The sequence below is a fragment of the Trichogramma pretiosum genome, unplaced genomic scaffold, assembly GCF_000599845.2.
Source record: "Trichogramma pretiosum strain Unisexual culture from Peru unplaced genomic scaffold, Tpre_2.0 scaffold50, whole genome shotgun sequence".
Taxonomy (NCBI): Eukaryota; Metazoa; Arthropoda; class Insecta; order Hymenoptera; family Trichogrammatidae; genus Trichogramma; species Trichogramma pretiosum.
This window is the reverse complement of record NW_019640807.1, coordinates 651,903-660,440: the sequence shown is the minus strand read 5'-3', so window position 1 is coordinate 660,440 and position 8,538 is coordinate 651,903.

Here is an 8,538-nt window from a genome sequence, read left to right as displayed (position 1 = left end):
CAAACTAACTATTACTAAGAGATACATATTAATCAAATAATTAAATATCATCAACTATTCAAGATTCAATGTTTATCAATCACGTAGCACAAAGATTATAACGTAGTAGAATTGCGATATTATTATTACAAGCATGAAGTGAAAATAGTTTAGTAAATTATTCAACACTTTATCCTCAGCTTCTCACTGCTCGAAGAAATTTGAAAAAAAATCGATCGTTCCACTCTCAACGAGCTTCTTGATTATTAATATTGTATTATAAAATAATATAGATAATTACAAGTAACATTACGAAGTAGATATGTCATGGTTAGCTTATATTATCTGAATGAATATCAAACTGAAAATGCGTGTATGGAAAAGTAACTTACGATTCAAAAATAGTGAAGGTATAAATAATCTTTAATTTACATGATTATTTCTTTATTCGAAGAAAAATCTAGGGACTAAATCATATTATTATGCGCCAGTTAAATAAATCTACTTTTTTGGGAAATATATTTGAATTTTGAGACAGCGCTTCAGCAGATTCTTCACTTGAAAAATAAGAAAAGCCTATTTTACTCTTTTTAGTCATAGTCCCCCCCCCCCCCCCCAAAAGTAAAATCTCGCTAATTTTTACTTTTGAATAGAGTAAAGTGAACATTTCACTCTTTTTTGGGCGAATTTTACTTTTTAGTGCAGAGTATGTAAATTTCTCCGACGGAATCATCACTGCTGAACAAAAAAAATCATTGCAATAATATTCTAATTATTAATTTATTTAAATAAAAGTATGTTTAAAATGTTGAAACTTACGATTCGATATCTTGACTAGTGCAACAACAGTGGTGTCGGTCGGATAAATGACATTCTATAGCAAACAAAAAATAAACTTCGCTAAAATTCTTACCTGCTAAAAAGTGTTGAGATCAAAAAGTGGTTCAGACCATTGGCTATGTTCACGAGCTATATACTCCGTCGATGTGTTATATAGTAATTTAAAAAGCAGATGCGGGTATGTTCACGTCTAACGCATAGATGGGCATAGCTACCTTACCTAGCTTACCGCTGGAAGTCGACGTTTTTGCGTAAAATTATCTCTCCGTGTGACGCAACGGGGCACTAGGTATGAGTACGTCCTTGACGATGACTTTCCCCGAGGAGGTCGTTTTTTCGCAAGGTATAATTTCTCCAGGTGGCACGATGGGGTAGTAGGAATGAGTAAGTACTCGGCGATGACTTTTCTTGAGGAAGTCAACGTTTTTTCGAAAGATCATCTTTTCGGGTGACACGATCGGTGCTCTAGGTGTAAATTCGGACTTAGGCATGACATAGGAAAAGTTTCGATTTTTTCCATCCCAAATTTGACTAGTAGGTGTAAAAGATTTTTTTTTTTTAGTCTGAGACTTGCATGAATAAACATTTCTCGCACTTGGACTTCATCATAGAGTCCGGGCGCTGGTAACATATGAGTGAACTTGCGAGATCCCTTCAGCGAGTTGACGGATTGCTATGTTTCTTGGATCGTTGAAACCGAATTTGAATGTCGCCAGGCCGAATTCCTGGTCAATTTTTTTTTATTAACATATTAATTGTTTAAACGGCCATATCTTGTAAAATATTGAAGATAGATCAAAACAATTTGTTTTTATTTTATTTGTCTTTAAAAAACAAAAAGATTAAAGTATATTAATTGAAAATCTATCCACTTGCAAAAAGTTGTGCAATAATTAGTGCAAAATTACTAGAAATATGTCCTTTTTTATCTTTCAATCTCTGTAACTTGGCTCGTATTAGTGCGATCGAGCTCATCGACATCTCATCTCAATGGTAATAACTTACACAATGATGTAGAATAATTTTTATGTTCGTAAAATTTTCTATAATGCAGTTTGTAGACGTTTATAAACGTAATTTTATGGCTCTGACGTACTTTCCATTTGTTTATAAGCGTTTTTCGCTGAGATAAATTATTGGAACAAAGTGGGAACTCAGTTCAAATGAAAGTACAATTAAAAACAAAAATTTTAAGCTATTTTGAAAGGTAAGCAGTCAAGTTAGCGCCAAGTAACAGTTTTCGAAGTTTGGGCGTAGAAACGAGCGATCGCTTGACGCACTGAGGCAACATGAACTGTTGGAAGGTTGTAACTTGGCATGTACTTGACCGATTACCTTCCAAAATAGCTTAAAATTTTTGTTTTTAATTGTACTTTCATTTGAACTGAGTTCCCACTTTGTTCCAATAATTTATCTCAGCGAAAAACGCTTATAAACAAATGGAAAGTACGTCAGAGCCATAAAATTAAGTTTATAAACGTCTACAAACTGCATTATTAAAAATTTTACGAACATAAAAATTATTCTACATCATTGTGTAAGTTATTACCATTGAGATGAGATGTCAATGAGCTCGATCGCACTAATACGAGCCAAGTCACAGAGATTGAAAGATAAAAAAGGACGTATTTCTAGTAATTTTGCACTAATTATTGCACAACTTTTTGCAAGTGGATAGATTTTCAATTAATATACTTCAATCTTTTTGTTTTTTAAAGACAAACAAAATAAAAACAAATTGTTTTAATCCATCTTTAATATTTTACAAGATATGGCCGTTTAAACAATTAATTTGTTAATAAAAAAAAATTGACCAGGAATTCAGCCTGGTGACATTCAAATTCGGTTTCAACGATCCAATAAACATAGCAATCCGTCAGCTCGCCGAAGGGATCTCGCAAGTTCACTCAAATGTGACCAGCATCCAGACTAATACGCATAATAGAAGCTTGGCAGTTTAGCCGCAGGAGAGTGGAGATGTATGCTTGTGCATTTCGCCTTTCGATTTCGTCTTTGATCCTGATGTTTCAAGACGTATATTAGATAGGAAAATGATCAGATGTTCCAATAAAATCCACAATATATTTCAGTATTGCTTTGATATAGATAATAAACGAGGTAAAAAAAAGCAAACGATATTTTGTATAGGATTTAAGAGATTTTCTTACAAAAAATGTAAATGCAAATGCGATTGAAAAAAAAACTGAAAAATAAGGAGGAAGTAAGAGTCATATGTGGATATATAAAACCATGATAGAAGATGGATATCAAACGGTTTAACGTTTAATGTCATTTATTTTTATCAAATATTAAGTGTTATTTATATTAATGTTAAATGCCAATTTCCGTGTTTGATGGAGAAAGGCACTCAGTGCTCCATATAGCAAGTACAGTACATTGGCTGAAATGAAACGCCAAAATGTTAGAAATTTGTTTTTTACTTTTATTGTTCTAACAGCTTAAATAAGTCATAGATCATTTGCTAACCAGTTTTCGATGTCTAACCTACCTTTTGAGTAAAACATGGAGAAATATCAGTTAAAATAATCAAAAGTTCATTCAAAAGGAGAGTAATCTAGAAAGAGGCATCATCTACGCATGGCATAAATGCATTAAAAAAAAGAATTAACCGAAGAAGGATTCTCATTCTTTTCCACAATCCTAAAGATGCAGAGAGAGTAAGGAAGTATACAACTATTGTCAAATCTACAAATTTAGATGGAAAATGTAAGTAATACTTCAAAAATTATCATATAAATACAATTTAATTATTGTTTAATTTATAACATTCAAGAAATTGTGACTGTTATTGTTTTTTATTGGTCACAAGACAATTGTTTTTAATGAGGCTGATATGTGGCATTTCACGTCAACTCTCCCAGTGGCGCGCGGCGCGGCAGAATTAAGTCAAATCACTAAATTTGTAAATCGCTGTAAAAGTACTAAAATGCATCAAGAGAAAAAAATGATTGCATGATGGCGATGGAAAATTGCCTCAGCTTTCCGATGGGGAGGTCAAATTTTCCGAAATTTTCCGTTTTACCCAGGAAAATCGCTGGGAAAACTTTGAAGTCGGTTATCTCAAAAATGTCATTTTTCAGATTTTTTTAAATAGTCTAGATCTAAAGATCAGGAAATTTTCCATCGATATAGACATTTTCCAGAGAGGTGTTTTTTGATTTTAGAAAGATATAGCGAGAGAAAGAAGAAAAAACGTGGCTTTTACGTGGGTTTTGCATGCCCAGCCGCCCGCGCTCCCGAAAAAACCACGTTTTTTCTTCTTTCTCTAGCTATACCTCTCTTGAAAATATCTATACCGATCTATTCGCCTCTTTGGAAAATATCTATATCGATGGAAAATTTCCTGATCTTTCGATCTAGGCTATTTAAAAAAATCTGAAAAATGAAGTTTTTGAGATAATCGACTTTAAAGTTTTCCCAGCCATTTTCCCGGGTAAAACGGAAAATTTCAGAAAATCTGACCTCACCATCAAAAAGCTGAGGCAATTTCCCATCGAAATCATGTATAGTAATCATTTTTTTCTCTAGGTGCATTTTAGTACTTTTACAGCGATTTACAAATTTAGTGATTTGACTTAATTTTGCCGCACCGCGTGGCACTAGGAGAGTTGACGTGAAATGCCACATATTCAAGACTCTCTTATATACATCTTTAGATGTGTATTGAGTGGTGGTCGTGCATAGTATTTTTGAAGGGGACACATACACCACTCGAAATTTTTTTTATTGCTTCATTGAGTAGGATTTTCCGTCCCTTTCCATTGCTTTTTTCGAAATTCCAAAATTTTGATTTTGCCCAGAGATACAGATGTTTCCATGAACCCTTTTCCTATACTTTACGTGTTAAATTTTTTCTTCTTTTGCGTTTTCTGGCGAGTAGTGTTTTTGGTCATCTATCGTAACTTTCAGAGGGTACCGATTGAGCTTCAGCACCAGGGTCGCGTACACTTCTTCAGAACATCAATGGTTACGGTCACTACCTCGGATGAGACGATCGAACGGGCAAATTGCTCTGCATGAACAGTTAAGCACACATTTTTTTCCATTTTTCGTATTTACCGAAATTTCAGTCATAAAAGTACTGTTTGAGAGCGACCTACTGGTTCGATCGTCTCAACCGAGGTAGTGACTGTAACCATTGATGTTCTGAAGAAGTGTACACGACCCTGGTGCTGTAACTCAATCGGTACGCTCTGAATGTTACTATTGATGTGCACTTTGGTAAAAACGTAAAACGCCAGAAAACTCAAAAGAAAAAAAAATTTAACACGTAAAGTATAGGAAAAGGGTTCACGGAAACAGCTGTATCTCAGGGCAAAATCAAAATTTTGGAATTTCGAAAAAGGCAATGGAAAGGAACGAAAAAATTCTATTTAATAAAGCAATAAATTTTTTTTTGAGTTTAAGGTGTATATGTTCCCTTAAGGTAGTTCCCTCAAAAAAATGACTATCGATAACGGGTCTTGAAATTTTAACCGCACTAGTGATATGAAACGCGCTCGCGCGCGCTCCAACTAATCAAGTTGCAATTAAAATGACCAATGACTTCCAAATATAAACATTTAATCAGATGCCACATTTAAGTTTTCCCACTAAAATAATTATATCAACGACCGACGCGAGATTCCGACCAATCATGAAGCGAGGCGCAGTTACTCTAGGCCGGGGAATAGAGATTTTTTGGTAAGTAAGAAAATTCCTGCAATCTAACCCGATAGATGTATTAAGTATTGAAAATGTTGCATTGTGGTGAAAATATACCAAACAAATATTGTTTTTAACAAAATGGCGTCTGTAAAACTGGAAAAATAAGCAAAAAAAGTGTTTTTTTTCGGTTTTCAACGAAACATGGTGGACGAAACGATGTGAGTGCAAAGGGAAAGTTGTAGGTAATCGCAAGACCTTTGAAATGACGCGTCTACCGATTAAAAAATCCTAATTTTCATCGAGATATTCACGAAAAACCGCAAGAAAAGCCATGATTTTTCGAAAAGTTATATCGCCCTTACTTTGTATCGTACAGAATTAAAATTTCACGAGAAAGTACTTTGAATCATCTTCAAAACGCAGAAAAAAATTCAAATCTCTAAGACTTATAGTTTTCTTGTAATCGCTCATTCAAAATTTAATTTCAATTTTTTCATGTTTTCTCGAAGCTCATTCTTGCCCAGAGGAATAATTAATCTTAAGTTAAACAATGGTTTTAAAACCTCCAAGTCATTCTCTAGAAGGGCCATGAACATTTCCTATCTCCAAAATGCATTGTACTAGCTGAAAAAGTGATTCGTAACTGGAGCGTTTGCGAATATTTGCACCTAGTCGAGCGCGGCTCGAGTGAAAACTGCCTCCTCGCACGCGGAGTTACCCCCACTTCTCTCGACTTCGCTCGATTAGGTGAAAATATTCGCAAACGCTCCAGTTACGAATCACTTTTTCAGCTAGTACAATGCATTTTGGAGATAGGAAATGTTCATGGCACTTGTAGAGAAAGACTTGGAGGTTTTAAAACCATTGTTTAAATTAAGATTAATTATTCCTCTGGGCAAGAATGAGCTTTGAGAAAACATGAAAAAAATTGAAATTAAATTTTGAATGAGCGATTACAAGAAAACTATAAGTCTTAGAGATTTGAATTTTTTTCTGCGTTTTGAAGATGATTCAAAGTACTTTCTCGTAAAATCTTAATTCTGTACGATAAAAAGTAAGGGAGATATGACTTTTCGAAAAATCATGGCTTTTCTTGCGGTTTTTCGTGAATATCTCGATGAAAATTAGGATTTTTTAATCGGTAGACGCGTCATTTTAAAGGTCTTGCGATTACCTACAACTTTCCCTTTGCACTCAAAACGTTTCGTCCGAAAACCGAAAAAAACACTTTTTTGCTTATTTTTCCAATTTTGTTATAAACAATTTTTGTTTGGTACATTTCCACCACAATGCAACATTTTCAATACTTTATACATCTACTGGGTTAGATTGCAGGAATTTTCTTGCTCAAAAATTACCTCTTTTTTAGCTATAATCCCTGGCCTACTCCTCGACCAATGGGGTGACGAATAAAACGACTTCACATCATTTTTTTAAGGAAGGATATTATTGACAATGCTTTTCATATGTGTGAGAAATTTCAGGAATTTTAACCAAACCATTTCCGAAATATAATTAATCAAAGTTCAATACTTTAACATGGGATCCCTATGTGTCATGTCGCGGGAGCGACATGAGCGTTATAATTATAATTTGTTGTAAATTAATAGAGAAATTAATTGTCAAAGTGTCTTTTTGCAATGTGAATTGCACTGGCCTTGCATGTTGTGCTGAGCCGGAAGGGCTCGTAGCACTGGTTTTCGCTCAAATATGTGTGGCAAGCTTGCATTTTGGAAATGATTTTACCTTTTTATTAATAAGTTTATTTTATCACTTTCACGAGTGCAAAACAGAATACTGTTTATTGCACCGTGGCAGTGACGATCAGTCATCAATATTTTTGATAATCATATATATTTTATTATAATATAAGTATAAAAAGCATAGTTACAGGAAAAGAAAAGTAGTAAAAGTTGGTTTAACAGAATAATTTATTGTACTCACATTTTGAATAATAGATGTAGAACAAATTGGTCGAACCTGGGTGGAGCAGTGATTCGTTTTGCGGCCGGGACGAGACTGAGCTTATTATATGCCATATCGATACTGCTTTTTAACAACGGCTATGTGTGTGGTAGGAGCTACCAGTGGTTTAACATGATCCGAACGCGTAAATATGACATTAGTCACTCTCTTCCACCCATGTTCTTTATTTCATTCGTAAAAGCTTTAGTATTAATCGTTTGATTTTAAAATTATAATAGTTATTTGTTACTTATCTTGAAATATATCAATGCTATGAACCATTCACTTGCACTTTGCTGCATCTTATCATCTGCATGTCGTAGGAGAAGGTGTAAAATACATTCAGGGATAATATCATAAATAATCGTTAAGATTATTAACAACTATTTGGAAGAAAGATAATATTTAATTTATAGTGTTGCATTTTATTTATAAAATGCACGAAACAATTCAAAGCTCTTTTTTTTAAAAGTATCGCGCTCAGAAGTTTTTGAGTAACAAGTCTGTCATTGATGTAAGGCGGTATAACCGTCTGTAGGCGCTGAACTTTATAAGAATTTGAAAGATATCGGCTTTTCATGGCGATGTCACATATGCGAGCGTGTCGAAAAGACGCTATTTTGTGGGATTAAAAAAAACGCATCGATAAAATCTTTTCAAAAACTAGGAGATTATTGTTCAGTATGTACTGAAACATAGCTCAAAAACTGGAAAAACTTGACCAAACAGTTTTTGAAAAAAATTAATGTAAAAACATTGCAAAAATAAAAATTTTGACTTTTTGACCTGAAACCAACTTTTTAAGGTTTTCAGGGTCATTTTAAACAAAAAAGTGCTCTTACAAATTTTCTCTAAAATCTATTGTTCACGAGCTATAAACGATTCAAATTTAAACAATTTTAAGTAAAGAATCTTTGCGATTTTTTATCTCAATAAGTATCAACTCTACGAAAAATTTTAAAAGAACAAAAAAAGCTTAGAATTTGCCAAGGAAAGCGTATAAATTTTTCAGATTTTTGCTAGACATATGCCCAAATTTGACGGTCAGGTCTGAGGGAACTACCTTAAGCGATTTACAAAGTTTGC